This window comes from Choloepus didactylus, chromosome 4, assembly GCF_015220235.1.
Source record: "Choloepus didactylus isolate mChoDid1 chromosome 4, mChoDid1.pri, whole genome shotgun sequence".
NCBI lineage: Eukaryota > Metazoa > Chordata > Mammalia > Pilosa > Megalonychidae > Choloepus > Choloepus didactylus.
The window spans coordinates 131351570-131371751 of NC_051310.1; positions in this window are offsets into that span (position 1 = coordinate 131351570).

A 20182-nucleotide genomic window follows, 5' to 3' on the forward strand; every position below is an offset into this window, starting at 1 on the left:
CATTTACATCTTCAATAACCTTGCTTTTTTTCAGTCTGCTTGATCCATCAGTTTCTGAAAAGAATGCATTAAAGACTACTATGAAGATTGTGTTTCATAAATTTCTTTTTGTGTTTCTCTTATGTGTTCTACATACTGTATGGTTGTATTGTTAGATACATAAACATTCATGCTTGTTATATCTTCTTGGTGGATTGTACCATTTGTCAATTTAAAGTGTCACCCTTTGTTTTATTTAATGCTCTTTTAAAATTCTACTTTGTCTGATATTAATATTAACCATTCTTGCTTTATCTGAGTTATCATTTGCTGAATTTTACTTAGTCCATCCCTTTGTTTTCCAACTTTGGGGACCACATTTGGAGCCGGCTACTAAGGCATAAGTTTGGCAAGGGGGAAAATTGGGGGTAGCAGCACCTTAGTACAAATATCCAGTCTGATTTGGAGAAGATGCATTTGCCAACCCCTGGTTCCCCTCTCCTACCCACCAGCAATTTGCAGTCATTGAATGAGCACAATTAACAGGACACCATTTTTATTCCTCTGTTTTGAAGCTTTTAATTTATTTTCACAGCAAAATGGTCGGGGTAGGGGAAGAGAGACAGTGTGCTTAGCCTGGATAGGAGAAGAATAAAACTGTCTGGTCTGAGTGGATAGGTGATGTGGTTTAGTTGATCAAGGCAGGTGGGCAGCACCTTGGGAAGCCTGTGGTCCCGAGATGTGAGAGGAATGCGAGTGCAGCCTCCAAGACATTGAACAGGGCTTGTATCTGAGGCCAGTATTTTCTGAATCAACTGCTTAGAGGCTGCAGGCTCCAGTTCTGAGAGGGATGCCAGAAATGAGGAAGGTGCAGACCCAGAACCATCAGGAAAGCCTACCTACCCCTCCCAGAAATAACTCCTCCTTCCTTTGGCCTTGGATACTGAGCTTGCCTCTTAGTGCCTCCCAGCAACTGTGAAGTGTTTTACAACTGCAAGAACTAACATTTTAATGTTAAAATGTGGCAAAGGGCTGGAGGTGGGGGAAAGATCAGTTGCACTCCTTGCCACTGCTTTCTGGTCTGGAGAATGCCTCTAGGAAGGCTTCCAGAGGATTTTCAGGCACATGGTGATAATAAAAAGCACACCAACAACTTTTAGTAGGTTTTACTATTGTTTCTAAATTCTCTTCAGAAAATGCTCCCTCCTATTGCCTGCACCTGGGGCAGAATGCTCCCCTCTCCTGCCCGATTCTCACATAGATGTCAAAAACTTACAATAGGGAGACCCCAGAAAACTCCACTGTCCTCCTTCACCGAAAATTCCCCTCACTGACTGGCAAGTTTTGCCTGCTATTTGAGGAAAGCTGAGTAACCTCACTCTTCTCTGCCTGCAGGAGATTATCAGAGAATGACGGGTATTGTTTCTGAGAAGGGTAAACAAGTTAAGAAGGTTAAGCAATTTAGTGAAAAGAGCTTAACCAAAAAGCTTTGATCAAGGTCAACAGAGTCCAACTAAAGCTTTCTCTCAATATGCACAGTATTTTCTGGATTTGAGGTCAATAAAGAGGGAACTAGACCCAGAGATTTGTTGACTTCAATGTATCATACTGACCAGAATGGAAATTCTCTACCATCCAAAATCAGCAGAGCTGGGTCCAGATCCTAACACCACCATTGACTTTTTCTATTATCGTAAACAAACTGCTAAATCATCATTTGCAGGAGTTTCTTCCTTTTAAAAGGGTTGTTCTGTAACAATATGAAGATGATTGAGGAAGGGCTGGGCAGTGTGGTGACAGGAGCTAGAAGCACTTTGCCAGCTGTATATTACTACCAGGTCCAAGAAACAGGCCTCTTCAGCTAGGTTCTGGGCTTCCTCATTCATGATGTAAGCAAATAAACTCTTACTAAACTGCGTATTCCACTTGCTCATACAGTGTGTACTCACTGATTTTATAGTACAGACATGGGCTTGCCAGTGTTTTTATTCTTTATACTAGTTGACGATATAAAGTGGTGTTTTGAACCTACATAGGCTTGACACCTTTATTATTATTTTTTATTGAAGTTTGGCATACCTACAGAAAAGTGTTTAAGTTGCAAGAGTATAGTTCAATTACTTTTCACAAATTTGAACAGATCCGTATAACCAGCACCGAAGAGGGACAGAAGAGCTGCACCTTTCATTGATTCTTTTCAGTTTCCTACAAGAGTGAGGGCTAGGTGTGCGCGCCCCGAACAGAGCTTTCTGCTGTTTTGTTCTTTGCTAGTTACGGGTCTTAAGGTCACTTCCCCCTCCCTCCTTCCCTATACAACTGCCTCAATTACAGATCAGATATTGATCTGTGCTATATGTGCTTCTTGAGGAATTGATAAAAGATTGCCAGAGAGGTGGGTGGAGTGTAAGAGCAGAGACGGAAGATAGGACTGGAAATTATCTTTTCCATAAAATATTGTTGGTTAAGACTAATATGTCATTTATAGCAGGCATATGATCTTGTATTATTTTGGGGGGGAAAGAAGCTTAATGAAATTGGAAGGATTTTGTTTCTTTTGTCTTGGATACGTTGCAAAACACCATTTACAGAACATTTTAAAAGGCAGGGGGCATTTCTCTGTGGCTTAACTTGGGACTTGTCTATACTTGGAAAAAGAGATATAAAGTATATGATTGTCATCTTAAAATTTTTTTAAAGTCCTTTCACCATGATATTCCCAAGAGTACAAACAGAATCCAAACGCAAGATCTTGCCCGGTTCACCAATATGTTTCCTAGGTGGTAATGGTAGGTTTGAGGGCATGAGATAGGGGTAGGGAGCAGAGGGCCAGGAGCTATGTGCCAACTGCTGCAAGGCAGGAAATCTAGTTCCCTTTCCTTTCAGCCATATCAAGTCCTCAACTACATTCCATTGTCTGACTACGCTGGCCACAGCTGTGGTTGTTTCCAAAATGAAGATGGAATCTAGCTATACTAGGATTTAGTATTCTCTAGAACTGCTGTTCCTTTGGGCATTATTTTTAGAAATATCACATTGCATGGGGCTTAATTTTTCAAACTGTCTTTTGAAAAACTTTGCAACTCCTGACTCCTGTATTGTTTATTGGTAGTTTTTTTCTCAACATAAAAGATTTCTGTAAAAGGCTTCTGTTCATTACATTTTTCCTTTGGGATGTCTTTATCCAAATGGAAAAAGAGGGTATGATAGCTCTGACTCAGGTATCCACTTAAAAAATGCTTTTTTTCTAGAACAGATAAATTATACATCATAAATGTCACAACACAGTGGCATATTTGAGCAGGAGATTCTACAGAGTGAAAGACTATGGCAACTTCTTATATGAGCTATTTGATTTAGATCAATTAATATTTTCTAAGAGCCTACAGTGAACCAGGCACAGAGTTAAACACAGATGACAAAATAACAAGATATTGTCCCTGTCCACAAGAAATTCACAGATCAGTGGGGAAAAATGCAAACAAATAATTACCATGTGGTTCTTGTTATAGTTATGTGCAATGTTCTTGCAGAAGAAGAAATGATAACCCCCACTGAATGCATGGTCAGGGAAGACTTCACAGAGAGGTGCTACAGGATAATTGGCCAGCGGAAAAGAGAAGCAGGCATACAGACAGAAGGAATAGAATATGCAAAGGCACAGAGGGTTGATATTTTAGTTTTCTAGCTGTCAAAACAAATACCATGTAATGGGTTGCCTTAAACAATGGGAATTTATTGGCTTATGGTTTTGATACTAGGAGAAGTCCAGAATCAAGGCCATTACCAGGGCAGTGCTTTCTCCAAGAACACTGTAGCGTTCTGGGGCTGGCTGCTGGGAATCCTTTGTCCTTGAGATTTATGTAATATGGCAATGCACATGGCATCCTCTCCTGGTTTCTCCCTTCCCTTCCAGGTTCTGTTAACCTTTCATTTCTGTCTACTCCCTCTGGCTTTCTCTGAATCTCTGTGACCTTCCCTATAAGGCCTTTAGTGATAGTTTTAAGACCCAAACTGTTTTGCTGGGTCTCACCATAACTGAAAGAACCTCATCAAAATGTTCTATTTGCAAGAGTTCATATCCACAGGAATGAATTACATTTAAGAACATGTTTTTCTGGGGTGTTTAGCTCCAAACCACCAGAAATGGCACAGCCAATGGTGCTTCAGAAATTCAAAGGAGACAACGGAAATATTGTGTGAGCATAAGGTGAAGGGTGACAGTTGATGAGGCTAAAGCAGAAGGTTAGGGTCAGATCACAGATTCCATCCTCTAAAGTATTTTAAGCAGAGGATCAGTATGGTTAGATCTGCAGCTTCATGATTGACTATGTTATAGGAAAAGAGGCCCAATTGGAGAGAGTGATAATGAAGGCAAGAAGATCAAGTAAGAAATGATGTTCTCAAGCTAAAACTATGTCAAGTCTTTAGTCTTATGACAAAATCTCATTCTCATTTTCACTCATTCTCTTATTTATTCCCTCTCTTCTATTTTTATTGCTGCCATTGTCCCTTCATAGTCCTATATCCCTCCACATATTTTATATAAAAAATCCTTAAATTATCCTGCATCATCCCATAGCTAAGATACTCAAACTCCAAAAACAACTTGGTAAAAAAGGTGAGAGGTTGATACAACTCAACAAAATCATAGGTCATGTCAATTTTCCTCATTATTGTAAGTATCTTGGGGAAGGTATTTGTTAAGGAGTAGACTTGTCATCTGGTGGCCTCTCTGCTGGACCTGTTTAAATTATGGCAGAGTTGGCAGCAAAGCCAGATATGGTTTCACCATTATAATAAACAGCAAAGAAAAAAGATTTCTCATTACTAGTGATATGCTTGTGACACCTACACTACCCCAAAGAGCCTGCTGGGCCTTCAGTCCTGAATCAATCAGCTCTAACCTGTCACTAGTTGGCCATGTGGACTGACACAGATCATTCCTCTGCATACTCTGCATGAATAATCTGGCTCCTTTGTATCCTGCTCCCTTCTGGAAGGCATAGATTTTTAGGAGAAAAAGGAGACTATCTACAGTGGTGGAGGAAGTTCCATTCCTAGACATACAGTTGAGCTACAGCCTAATTAATTAAGATGGACAAGACTTTGAGGAGATTGAGAAGACTTCCAAAGGATTCCCAGGTGGATAGGTATAGATGAATCTGGTGGGGAGAAATATGTACTTCCAACATGAAGTCCTCTCCTCCAGGAGTGCATATGAATCAGGAGAGGAATACATGAGGAACTTTTAAAAAATAAATATCTAAAATAAAAATATCTTAAAGCCAAATTGTTTTAATTTGAAAATTTAAATGCAATAAAAGGAAAATGGGAGGGCAGGGCAAGATGGTGGAGTGGTGAGGTGTGGAATTTAGTTTCTCCTCTAGGACAGCTGGTAAACAGCCAGGAACCGTATGGAGCAGCTGTTTCAGGTCTTCTGTGACCAGACACACATCATACATCAGTCTGGAATGGGTGAGATGGCTGGGACTTCATCAAAGATCTGTAAGTTTCTCCAGCCAGGGGGCTGGTGCTCCTCCCCCCTCCCCCCAGGCATGTCATATTGTCTTGGAGCTGATTCCCCAAGGGAAAAGGTAACAATCTGTGCTGGGAGCAAGGAGGGGGGCTCAACCAGGCCACAATTGCAGAATTAATTAACAAATTTGGACTGCTGAAGAAAAGCTCCAAGCACAGATGAATGAAGAGTGGCCACAAAAGGAACTGGGAGGATTCAGTCCAGCATAGAGGAGACAGGGTTAACAACAACAGCAACAACAAAAAGCAGAGACTTTGGGAGTTGGAAGTGTTCAGAATACTGGAAAAGGTCTGGGCTCCAAGACAAACAGACATAGAAATGGGTATCAACTCTGGCTCTTGCTTGCAAATCCAAAGAGCTGGGTCCCATTCTGAAAAAGGTTGTTTTTTTGTTTGTTGGTTTGTTTGTGTTTTCTTCTTCTTTTCTGTCTCTCCAACTCTTTTTTTTCTTTTTTTTAACTTTTCAATAGTCCATCAGAGCTGCTGGAAGGCTCAGGCTTCAGCACTGCCCCAGGAAAGGGTGGAATTAAAGTTGTCTGAGAGTAACTATTCAGGTGAAAGAGATGCTAGCCTAAAGAGTGTATCTTTAAATAGTCTCTACTGGGACTGACAAAACTTGGGGGATGGAGAAAGACTTTGAAAAGGGATTTCTATTTTTTTTCTTAACTATTCTAAGTAGTCCCTTACAGAAAGCCTCAGATATTTGCAATTGGTAGCTGGACCCAGGGAAGGGCAGAGCTAAGATAGCTCTGAGTGACAAAGCAATAAATATAGTGGAGGAGATAATATCTTAAAGGATGTAACTTCCCCCAAGATGCGGGGGGCAGACCCAGCTCAAGTTGCAGCCCTTATTCAGAGAACTAAGACCCCAAGGGCTGGATAACAGAAACAGCTTGAGTCAGCTACACCCCTGGCAAGGACAGGGTCTGCAGAGAATTAAAGACACTGCACCTCTTTACACCAGTGGGGAGCTGTGGGCTGACAAGTGCCAACTGCTGGACAGGATAGGAAAAGCATAAACTCTAGAGGCTTCAACAGGAGGGTCCGATAACCTGTGGGGTCTCATTCTCAGGGAAACATGATACAGAGTACATCCTCCTCTTGAGACCTGGGCCTGTCTGGACTAGGAAAATCTGATTGGGGTTGATCATAACTGGGGAGACTCTCTCACAAAAAGGTCACATAGAGGCAGGGCAAGAACCAGAAAAACAAAGGCTGAAAAATTCTGATCAACTAAACAGAACTATTGTTAGAGGTCTAGAATAAGTTGAGCTGAACACCAAAGAAAGATAGCAGAGTCAACCAATAAGAAAACCCTAGGTAAAAGAGTGAAAATGAGCTCCAGAATAAAGTAATTAAGAAAATCAGATGCCTAGAGAGCTAAAAATAATGAGCCATACTAGGAAACATGAAAATATGGACCAACCAAAGGAACAAACTAACACTTCAACTGAGATACAGGAATTAACAACTAATTAAAGATGTTCAAACAAATCTTCTAAATCAAATCAACGAGCTAAAGGAAAATGTGGCAAAAGAGATGAAGGATATAAAGAAGTTACTTGATGGCCATAAAGAAGAATTTGTAAGCTTGAAAAAAAAAACAAATGGCAGAACTTATGGGAATGAAAGGCACAATAGAAGAGATGAAAAACACAATGGAGTGCAGACATACAGCAGTAGATTTGCAGAGGAAGAAGAAAGGAACAGTGAACTGGAAGACAGGACAACTGAAATCATACACACAAAAGAACAGATAGGGAAAAGAATGGAAAAATGTGAGCAAGGTCTTAGGGAACTGAATGACAACATGAAGCACATGAATATATGTGTTACAGGTGTCCCAGAAGGAGAAGAGAAAGGAAAAGGGGCAGAAAGAATAATAGAAGAAATAATCACTGAAAATTTCCCAACTCTTATAAAAGACATAAAATTACAGATTCAAGAAGTGCGGCATACCCCAAACAGAATAGATCCCAATGCACCTACTCCAAGACACTTACTCATCAGATTGTCCAATGTCAAAGACAAAGGGAGAATTCTGAAAGCACCAAGAGAAAAGCTATCCATCACATACAGGGAATTTTGATAAAACTATGCATGGATTTCTCTGCAGAAACCATAGAGGTGAGAAGGCAGTGGTACGATATATTTAAGATACTGAAAGACAAAAACTGCCAACCAAGAATTCTGTATCAGAAAAACTGTTCTTCAGAAATGAGGTAGAGATTAAAATATTTTAGATGAACAGACACTGAGAGAGGTTGTAAATAAGAGACCTGCACTACAAGAAATACTAAAGGGCATTTGACAGGCTGATAGGAAAAGACAGGAGAGACAGGTTTGGAGAAGAGTATAAAAATGAAGACTAAGAGAAAGGGTAACAGGAGAGAGAGAAAAAATAAGATATGACATATAAAAGGAAAGTGTGGGATGTTTGTGCTTGTGAAAAGAGGGCACAGAATCTTTTTGAAGGCTGAGAAACACTGTTCTTAACTTCCCTCTAACTCACAATGAATGGAAAGAAGCATGGAGGAGTGATCAGAAAGAAGGACATAAACCCTCAAATTCAACACCAGTTGCAGTAGCTTAATAGATTTCTTTCCTTCTCTGTGTCTCAGTCTTTCCCTCCATAGATAAGAAGTAGCTCTTTTAATCTAAAAGGAAATAAATCCAGTTATTTTCCTCTAAAAGAGATAGTCAGAAGGGCATGACTTTAAAAACTGGATATACCAAGAAACATATTAAAAACCTCTCTGTTAAGAGCAATGAAACAAAATGTTTAAAGTCTGTTTGCAAAGAACAAAGCAAAGATGTACATTCTCTTAGTTGAAAATTTTCCCCTTTAAGCAAAAAATAAAATTTATTTGAGGCATAAAAGTGGATCTAGGATCAAGAATTATGTTATACATACAATCCTAATAGGCTTTTACAAGTTGTAAATGTTTCATAGTGTCAAAATGGAAAGAACATCAGCTTTGCACTCAGAAAAGTCTGAGTTCAAAATGCAATTTAAACTTCCAGTACTGACAAGATGGAATAATCCCACTACAGCTTACCTCCATCACTGATTATAATTTTAAACTCTGGACAAAAATTAAAAAACAGCCTCCTAAGGAATTTGAAAAGTAAGCAATAGCAGGTGGATTGGGGAGCAAAATAAAAACTTGAAGAAAAATCAATACAGCAGTAAGTTTAGTCACTTTAATTCTTCTGCTTTATCTTCTGGATTTGACTCAAGGATGGCCCAAGTCATGAAACTGCACAGAAGACACACATATAGTAAAAACACTGAGAGAAATTCTCTTTTTATGGCCAGATGAATAGGAACATGAGCCAACATGAACTAGAGAATGTGAGATGGAGCCCTAGGTTTTATTCTTTTTTTCTCCTGGTCTTCTCCTAAGGCCAGCCCAAATAGTAGATCCGCACTGATATTCCTGTGGGAAGAGCAGTAGCATCAAAAACCCCAAGAGGAAATTCATCTCTTGCCAGCAGAATCAGGAAAAGGGACACCTGTTGTCCAAAGAGTAAAGGGATAATCATATTATTTTTTCCTCTCTCTATTTTCTTTCATGGCTTTGCCCCAGATGTGGCCATAGTAGAAAGTATGAGAGAAACTCTAATTTGTATAGCCAGAAGACCATGAAAAGGGGGCCCCTGGAAGCCGGAGACTATGGAGAAAATCCTGTGGAGGAAAGAGATGAAGAAAGGAATTACCTAAATCTGTGTATGAATCAACATAAGTCCTAGACTCATCCCTGAGCTGTGCATGCATGGAACAGGCATAAGAAGTGCAGAAAGACTTTGAAAACTGAACTACAGTATAAACCACTGCTGCCCAAGTTCCAACTACCCTTCAGTTGCATGTGAATGGGGTAGATCAAACAGCATAAAAAGGCTTTAAAACTAAACTGATATTAGAAACACCTCCCATAGAAGGCAAGGCAGAATTGATGGTCCAAACCTAACTGGATTAATTTCCAGGGGAAGAAAAAAATCACAAGAGGACCTTGAAGCCAATCAAAATCTCACAACATAATATTAAAAACATACAGGATACAATAAAAAATTACTTAATATACAAAAACCAGGAGATATGACCAATTATCAAGGGAAAAGAAAACAGATACAAACCCTGAGATGACACAAATATTGACACAAGTATTATCAGAAAAGACCTAAAGTTTCTAATATAACCATACTCTATGAAGTAAAGGTGGTGAACACTCTTAAAATAAATGGAAAGGTAAACATTCTCAACAAAGAAGTAAAACTGTTAAAAAAAAAAAAAAAAAAGCCCAAATGGAAATTTTATGACTGAAAAACACAATATCTGAAATAAAAATTTATTGAATGGGTTCAACTACAGAATTGAGACAACAGATGAAAGAGTCAGTGAACTTGAATAGAGAGTAATAGAAATTATCCATTCTGAACAACAGAGAGAAAAAATAAGATAGAAAAAAGTGAACAGAGTCTTAGAAAGCTGTAGGACAATATTAAAAGGTCTCATTCCATGTCTCTCAAGTCCCAAAAGGAGAGAAGAAAAAGATAGGTGCAGTCAAAAAACAGTTTGAAGAAATAATTTCTGAAAACTTCCCAATTTGGTGAAAAATAAATGTAAAAATCCAGATTATTTAAAAAATTTTTAAACCATCCCCAAACAAGATGTGCTGGTTTATATATTATGTCCCCCAGAAAAAGCATATTCTTTAATGCAATCTTGTGGGGGCAGATATATTAGTGTTGATTAGGTTGGAACTTTTGGATTAGGTTGTTTCCATTGAGATTTGACCCACCCAACTATGGGTAATACCTTTGTTTAGAGTATTTCCATGGAGGTGTGGCCCTGCCCATTCAGCATGGGTCTTGATTAGTTTATTGGAGTACTTTAAAAAGACCCACACAAGCCCAGATGAGATATTTTGGAGATGGCTGTTGAAAGCAGACTTTTGCTACCCCGGAGTTTGCCCTGGGATAGGCTAAGACAGGACCCCTAGGTACTTAGAGAGAAATGTCCTGGGAGAAAGCATAAAGAATGCACAGGAGCTGAGGGAGGAGCTGGAACACAATCCGGGATCAGCAGACACCAGCCACATGCCTTCCCAGCTAACAAAACAAAAAAACAAAAACAAAAACAAAACAAAAAATACTATGGACCAATATGCATCACAAACAGATGCAGAAATTCTCAGCAAAATGTTAGCAAATCAAATCCAGCAATATATAGAAAGGATGATACATAACAACCAAATGAAGTCTATCCTGGCATGCAAGGCTGATCCAACATTAAAAAATCAATGTATTTCACTATTATATCAACAGACTAAAGGAGAAAAACTTCATGATTCTCTCATGCTGTTGAAAAGGCATTTGATAAAGTTCAAAATCCATTATGATTTAAAAAAATAAAACTCTCAGCAAACTAGGAACAGAAGTGAAGTACCTTAGCCTCATAATGGGTAACACATATGTGCACACACAACACACAACTTAAAGCCGTCATTATATTCAATGGTTAAGGTCTGACTTCTTTTCCCTAAGATCAGAAACAAGGCAAGGATATCTGCTCTGACACACCTATCCCAACATCATTCTGGAAATTCTGGCCAGTTCACTGGGGCAAGAAAAACAAAACTGTCTCTATTCAGAGATCATGTGATTATTCATGTAGAAAATCCCCCAAAAGCTAACAAAACCTTCATATAATTGACAAGTAGTTTAGCAAATTCACAAGATACAAGGTCAGTATACAAAATATCAATCCTGTTTCTATATATCAACAAAGAACATTTTGAAATCAAAATTTTAAAATACAAGCAGAGTGGATGTATCTGGCATATAGTGGATGATCAATAAGTGTTGGAGAGGATGAAGAGAAATGTAAAATGGTACAGCTGCTATGGAAGATAGTTTGCTGTTTGGTTCCTCTGAAAGTTGAGTATAGAATTACCATATGACTCAGAAATCCCACTTTTAGGTATGTACCCAAAAGAATTCAAAGCAGGTACTTGAACAGATATTTGCACACCAATGTTCATAGTGGCATTATTCACAATTGCCAAAAGATGGAAGCAATCCAAGTGTCCGTCAACAGATGAATGAATAAACAAAATGTGGGATATACAAAAATTAAATATTATTCAGCTGTAAAAAGGAATGAAGTTCTGATACATGTGACAAAATGGATGAGCCTTGAAGACATCATGTTGAGTGAAATAAGCCAGATGCAAAAGGACAAATATTGTATGAACTTACTGCTGTGAAATAATTAGTATAAGGAAGCTCAGAGTCAAAATCTAGAATGTAAGTTACTAGGGGATAGGGTGGGGATGGGGAATGGGAAGTTAAGGCTTAAAATGTACAGGGTTCCTTTTTGGAATGATGGAAATATTTTGATAATGTATGGTGGTGATGGTAGCACAGCATTGTGAATGTAATTAACAGCACTGAAATATGATTAAAAAGGGGAATGTTAGACTATATATATATGGCAACAGAATAAAAAAATTTAAAAAACCCATGGAAGTGCACTACATGAACAGTGAACTCTAAATTAAATCACGGACTTTAGTTAATAGTACAATTATAAAAATCTGCTTCATCAAGTGTAATAAATGTTCCACACCAACGCAAGGTATTGATAATTGGGTAGTATATGGAATCCCGTATTTTATGCATGATTGTTCTGTAAATCCACAACTTCTCTAGCAAAGGAAAAAAAAAATTTAAACAACAAAAACAAAAAAACTAGTCCCAAGCATAGTGGATATCTCTGGCATATAGTGGCACTCATTAAATATTTTTTGAATGACTCAGCATGCAATTTGAATTTCAAATGTTTTCTAATTTTGTTTCTTCAATAAATCTGCATTTCAAGATATGTTCTGTTATTGACAAATGTTATTGACAGTATTACAATTAGTCATGGGCAGTAGCAGCTAAGAACTGATCAGGATAGCTAGAAGCAGCCAAACATTATTATTGAGCAATAGTTTACCTTAAGAATGATTAAGTTCCCTTTCAGCTGTGATATTTAAATGGGCATTGTATTATTCTTGGAAGGTAAGCTTCTAGTGGAGCATAAGTTTCCTGTAACTTTGCCAGTTGGAATAGGCTCTGCACCCTTGGGTTAATTAACAACACAGAAAAATTTTAAAATACATTCTATGTGCATAATCTTAGTGACATTCATTTCACTGAATTTAGTAACCTTTAAATACATGTAAGGAGAAAGAATTCTCAAGATTAAGATTGCTGAAGATGGCAGAGCACCAGGTTCCCAAATATTAGCATTATACATCCATACCAATGCTCATTTTAGATTGTGAAATCATAATGTTTCTAGTCGGACAGGAAGGTAAATTGAACACATACTTATTGGTTATTTGTAATTAATGCTTATTTTTAAAATTTTTATATTTATAAAGCTGCAGTTCTTTCTAACAGCTGGAGCACATGTTTTCTTTTAGTGGGTGGGGCAGGGAAAACTTGCCGGTAGTAAAGTCTTTCTTTGACGCACCAAGAAAGAAACTTCATTTTAAACACTCAGTAATAAAACTATTCATATACAACTGTTCAAGCAGACAAATGGACCCTAAATCTGTAAATTAAAAAAATGAAATAAGAGTATTAAAATTTCTAAATATATAACCACCTTATCTCCTGACATAGAAGGAACTGCTACTTCATGGGATAAAAAACTAGTTAAAATAGAATTTATTTATATCAATATAAATACTTATGTGGCCAATGTTCATAATCAGGAGATTCATTGTACAATATGCCTAGATCTGAATAAACAGAATATGTTTTTCTCTTGCACTGATTAGAAAATTTAATGAGAAATGAGGAAGATGGTCAATGATTCATTTTGAAATCAGTAGAAAAGCCTTAATTACTTTGAAATCTCTGCTTTTAAAATTTCCCTTCTTTATCAAATATTAAATATTTTATACTGTTGCATTTGCTTAATATTAGAATGTATTTAAATTAATACTTTCATCTTTCTGTGGAATATACCTGCTGCTATAGTGATAAATTGTTTGGAAGCAGTTGAGCATTGGAGAAGTAAGTTAAAGTAGTCAGTAAGATTGGTCTTTGTTTGTTTTTTAGGTCAGTAAGATCATTTAAATCCCAGTTCTTTCACTTATTTGCTGTGTGACCTTCAGGAAATTACTTAACCTCACTGAGCCTGTTTTTGTTTAAATCTCAAAATGAAAATAATACATAATCTTAGGGTGTTGGGAAGATTAAAAGATAGTATGTCAAATTCCTGGTGCATAATTTCTCAGTACATAGCACTCATTTTTATTATTATTTAGCTTGTTCTTAAATGATTATTTAAGTTCACAAACATGATCTATGTGTTTTAGATACAGTTTTTATTATTGGATCTCTTTCATCTGGTAAGTTTCATTATACTTTTTTTAATCCATTTTTTTTTATTGTGGAATATAACATATATACATAGAAGTGATAACTTTCCAAGTGCAATTTAACAAGTAGTTAGAGGGCAAATTTCAAAAAATGTTATGGATTACAGTTTCATAGTTTCAGTTAACTCCTTATTGTGAAATATAACATATATGCAAAAAGGCAATAACTTTCAAAGTACAATTTAACAAGTAGTTATATAGGAAATTTCCAAAAATGTTAAGAATTACAGTACCATAGTTTCAATTATTTCCTTATTGTGAAATATGACATATATTAAAAAATGTGATAACTTTCAAACTGCAATTTAACAAGTAATTCCACCATTTCAGTACTTTCCTTCTAGCTATTCTAACACCTTAGCAACTAAGAAAAAGAAAATTATATAGAGATTCAGTATTCATAACCTCTTGTTAAATTCCTTCTTGTCTGTTGCTATCTCTTCCTCTAGTTTAATCACTTTCCCAATCTTCAGGGATGTCTAGGCAGTGATCACCCTAATTTGTTCATGTTGAAATGGGGTGTCAACATTATGGGAAGAGGGGACACATCTGGTTGATGTTCTTGAAGAGGTAATTGCCTCTGGGTTTTGGGACTTATCTGGCATAACAGTTCTCTGGAGGATTTAGTTTCTGAAGAATAAACTTAGTGAGTAAAACTTTTATGGAGTCTCAGATAGGGATCCAGGTATTCTTTAGGGCTTTTGGTACTACTGTTGGCTTTGGCTTATCATACTGTGGCCATTTGGCATATCTAGCTGGAGCTTCTATAGAGTAACCTCCAGGACAGCCTCTTGACTCTTTGAAATCTCTTAGCCACTGAAACCTTATTTTGTTGTCTTTCTTTTCCCCCTTTTGGTTAAAAAGACATTCTCAATCCCTTGATGCCAGGGTCAGGCTCAGTCCCAGAATCCGTGTCCAATGTCACCAGGGAGACTCATTCACCTGGAGGGTCCTGTCTCATGTCAGAGGAGAGTGAAGAATTTATTTGCAGAGTTGGGCTTAGAGAGAGAAAGGTCACATTTGAGCAACAAAAGAGGTTCTCTGGAGGTGACTTCTAGGCATAATTATAGGTGCTTAGCATCCCCTTTACAACCCTAAGTTTCACAAGAGCAAGCCTCAATATTGAGGGCTTGACTTAGGAAGTAGAGGGTTCCTAAGTTCACATAGCATATGTTCTGTCCACGATAATTCATCAATATCTCACATTATGATCATTTAGTTGTACAATCCTTATCACTCTTCGTTTTAAACAATTCTTATGACCCAAAACACCCCATAGCTCTTTTCAACTGTTAATTATTTGTCCCTAGTATTTGTGTGGTACCAGTAAGGTATTCCCATTAATTATAGTCCCTAGTATGCAATAGGTAGATATTTCCCATATACCATTCTGTTGCCAACTCTCTGTACCAATGTCATACCTTAGAAGTATATCATGCAGGCACCTATCTTGATTTGTAGTGCTGATCTGTGGGATATATGCCTTTAAAAAAAACCTTCAATGCAGTTATGATACTTATAATCCCATTAACAAATAATCATCACCCCTACCCATTCCCATACCTTTGAATTCACCTTCATTCACGTATCTGAACATATTGGATTATCATTCCCCCTTCACTAGCTTCTGTCTATCACTAGATCCCCAATAAGTTACCTTATAAGATACTGATTTTCCATTGTTCAGGGAGTTCATAATGGTGGTAACATACAATATTTCTCCTTTTGTGTCTTGACTTATTTCACTTAGCATTATATCTTCAGTGTTCATCCATGTTTCCATTTGTTTCAGGACTTTGTTCCTTTTTACTGCTGATAGTATTCCATCCTATGTATATACCACATTTTGATTATCCGTTCATCTTTTGAAAGACACTTGGATGTTTCCATGTCTTGGCAATTGTAATTGTGAACAATGCTGCTATGAATATTGGTGCACAAATGTCTGTTCGTGTCACTACTTTAGATCTTCTGGGTATATACTGAGAAGTGGAATTATTGCAGGGTAATTCGATATCTAGTTTTCTGAGAAACTGCCGAACTATCTTCCACAGCAGCTGTACCATTCCATTCATTATACATTCCCACGAGCAATGAATAAGAGTTCCAATTTCTCCACATTCTCTCCAGCATTTATTGTTTCCTGTTTGTTTAATGGCAACCATTCTTACTGGTGTGAGATGGTATCTCATTATGGTTTTGATTTGCATTTCCCTAATAGCTAGTGAAGATGAACACTTTTTCATGTGATTTTTTAGCCATTTGTATTTCTTCTTTGAAAAAAATGCCTTTTCATATCATTTGCCCATTTTATAATTGGGCTGTTTGAACTATCGTTGTTGAGATGTAGGATTTCTTTATACATGCGGGATGTCAGTCACTTACCAGATATCTGGTTTCCAAATATTTTCTCCAATTGAGTTTGCTGCTTCTACATCTTTTTGACAAAGTCATTAGAGGCACAGGAGCTTTTGATTTTGAGGAGTTCCCATTTATCTATATTTTCTTCTGTTGCTTTGGGTGTAAGGTCTAGGAAGCTACCTCCTATTACTAGGTCTTGAAGATGTTTCCCTATACTATCTTCTAAGAATTTTACTTTGCTGTCTCTTATATTGAGGTCTTTGATCCACTTCGAGTTAATTTTTGTATAGGGTGTGAGGTAGGGGTCCTCTTTCATTCTTTTGGTTATAGATATTCAGTTCTCTCAGCCCCATTTGTTGAAAAGACTGTTCTCTCCCAGTTCAGTGGATTTTGGGGTCCTTTCAAAAATCAGTCAACCATAGATCTAGGGGTCTATCTCCAAATTCTCAATTCAATTCCATTGATAAATATGTCTGTCTTTGTGCAAATACCATGCTGTTTTGACAACTGTGGCTTTATAGTTGGCTTCAAAGTCTGGAAGTGTAAGTCCTCCCACTTTGTTCTTCTTTTTTAGGATGTTTTGGCAATTTGCAGCCCCCTTCCCTTCCAAATAAATCTGATAATTAGCTTTTCCAAGTCTGCAAAGTAGGTTGTTGTAATTTTGATGGGAATTGCATTGAATTTGTAGATCAGTTTGGGTAGGATTGACATCTTAACGACATTTAGCCATCCTATCCAAGAGCACAGAATATCTTTCCACCTATTTAAGTCTCTTTCAATTTCTTTTAGTACATTTTGCAATTTCCTGTGTAGAGGTCTTTTACTTCCTTGATTAAATTCATTCCTAGGTACTTGATTTTTTAGTTGCTTTTGTGAATGGATTTTTTTTTTAAATTGCCTCTTCAATTAGGTCATTACTAGAGTATAGGAACATTACTGACTCAAGTGCAGTAATCTTTTATCCTGCTGCTCTGCTGAATTCATTAGCTCAAGTAGATTTGTCATCAATTTCTCATGATTTTCCAAATATAAGATCATATCCTCTGCAAATAATGACAGATTTACTTCTCCCATTCCAATTTGGATACCTTTTATTTCTTCATCTTGGCCAACTGCTCTGGCCAGAACTTCTAGCACAGTGTTGAATAATAGAGGTGACAGTGGGCATCCTTGTCTTGTTCCCAATCTTTCAGTCTCTCACCATTGAATATGCCTGCTGTAGGTTTTTTCATATATACCCTTTATCATATTGAAGAAGTTTCCTCCACTTCCTACCTTTTGAAGTGTTTTTATCAAAAAGGGATGCCGAATTTTGTCAGATGCTTTTACAGCATCTGTTGAGATGATCATTTGATTCTTCCTTTCAATTTGTTAATGTGCTGTCTTACATTGATTTTTTTTCTTGTCTTGAACAATCCTTGCATGCCAAGAATGAACCCCATTTGGTCATGGTGTATAATTCTTTTAATATGCCTTTGTACTCAATTTGCAAGTTTTTTTTGATAATTTTTGCATCTATATTCATTAGGGAGATTGGTCTATAGTTTCCCTTTTTGTAGTATCATTATCTGGTTTGGGTATCAGAGTGATATCAGTTTCATAAAATGAGGTAGGTAGTGTTCCTTTTTTCTTCAAGTTTTTGAAACAGTTTAAGCAGGAGCAGTGTCAGTTCTTTCTGTTAAAATTCTCCTGTGAAGCCATCTGGCCCTGGGCTTTTATTTGTATGTAGACTTTTTTTTTTTTTTCTTTTTGGATTAGACAAGCTTTACTGCACTTGTATATATATTTACATTACAAATATACATACAAATTACAAAAATGAAATGCTTAACACTAAAAATTAATATCTTTTAAAACCACCTATCCAATATAAAGTCTTTCTAGTGACTAATTATTAACAATTTCCCCAAGATTATGCACATATACAAACACTTACCCACCAGAAAGGCCAAGAAAAGTCTTTGAAATGAGCACATAGGCTTTAAAAATGGAGACAATCATGCTCACCAAGAGATAGGGAACATTCATTTGGCATCTGCTTGAATATTCCTGTCACAGGATGCACACTAACTTAAAAGGCAGTTAATTCCATTTCCAAGCAACTCTAACCATTCAAAAAGTCTTAATTGCTGAATTAGCATGAAATGTTAAATTAACTTAAACTGGACATGCATTCTGACTCTGTTAGTCACAAGCTTTTTAGTTAGTCACTTAGTCCAAAGCTTATTCTACCTCACCTAAATGATTATAAAATAAAGCAGCATAATTAGGGCAGTGAAAGAGGAAATATTGCTGTTTCTAATTTTTTACATTATCTATTTTTCATCCACTTATTTCTACAAAATAGAGTGTACGCATTAATAGCATGGACTCTGGAGCTAGACTGAAGCCCACTTGTGCCATATACTGGCTGTGTGAACCTGGACACTTTTTTTTAACCTACTTTTTGCCTCAGTTTCCTCATCTCTAAAAAAGTGAGAAACAATGGTACCAACACATAGGTTTGTTGTTGTAAGGTCTAAATAAATTTTTTAGTTCCTTTTATTGAGATATATTCACATACCATGCAGTCATACAAAACAAAGCATACATTCAATTGTTTACAGTACCATTATATAGTTGTGCATTCATCACCAAAATTAATTTTTACAGTTTCATTACTCCACACACAAAAATAATAAGAATAAAAATTAAAGTGAAAAAGAACAATTAAAGTAAAAAAGAACACTGGGTGCCTTTTTTTTTTTCTTCCCCCATTTTTCTACTCATCCATCCATAAACTAGACATATAGGACTGTGGCCCATATGGCTTTCCCAATCACATTGTCATCCCTCACAAGCTACATTTTTATACAATCGTCTTCAAGATTAATGGGTTCTGAGTTGTAGTTTGATAGTTTCAGGAATTTACTGCTGGCTATTCCAATTCATTAGAACCTAAAAGGTGTTGTTTATATTGTACGTAAGAGTGCCCACCAGAGTGACCTCTCGGCTCCTTTTGGAATCTCTCTGCCACTGAAGCTTATTTCATTTCCTTTCACATCCACCTTTTGGTCAAGAAGATGTTCTCCATCCCACAATGCTGGGTCCAGATTCCTCCCTGGGAATCATATTCCATGTTGCCAGGGAGATTCGCTCCCCTAGGTGTCAGATCCCACGTAGGGGGGAGGGCAGTCATTTCACTTTTCAAGTTGGCTTAGGTAGAGAGAGAGGGCCACATCTGAGCAACAAAGAGGCATTTGGGAGGAGGCTCTTAAGCACAATTATAGGGAGGCCTAGCCTCTCCTTTGCAGCAACAGTCTTCCCAAGGGCAAGTCTTGTGGTAGAGGGCTCAACCCATGAAACCACCAATCTCCTATGTCTGTGAGCACATCAGCAACCATTGAGGTGGGGAAGCCCAACACCCCTGCATTCTCCACCAGCTCCTCAAGGGGGCTCTGCATATTTTTTCATTTTTTTTAATTAACTCTTTTTTTAAATCAACTATATCAAAAAAAATTAAAAGAAACATATAATTAAAAAAAAAAAACATTTCAAACAAACCATAACAAGGGAGTAAGAAAAAGACAGCTAACCTAAGATACCTACTTTACTTCCAACATGTTCCTACTCTACCCCAAGAAAATAATCTTATATAGCAACATTTCTGTGAACTTGTTCCTACCATACCCATCAGAAATTAACAGACCATAGTCATTCCTGGGTATTCCCAGAACATTAAATTTACCCATGATAGCTTATCTGTTCTTACTGGATTATCATTCCCCCTTCCTTAATTGCTTTCTATCACTAGTTGCCCTACATTCTACATTATAAACCATTTGTTTTACATTTTTCAATGTTCACATTAGTGGTAGCATATAATA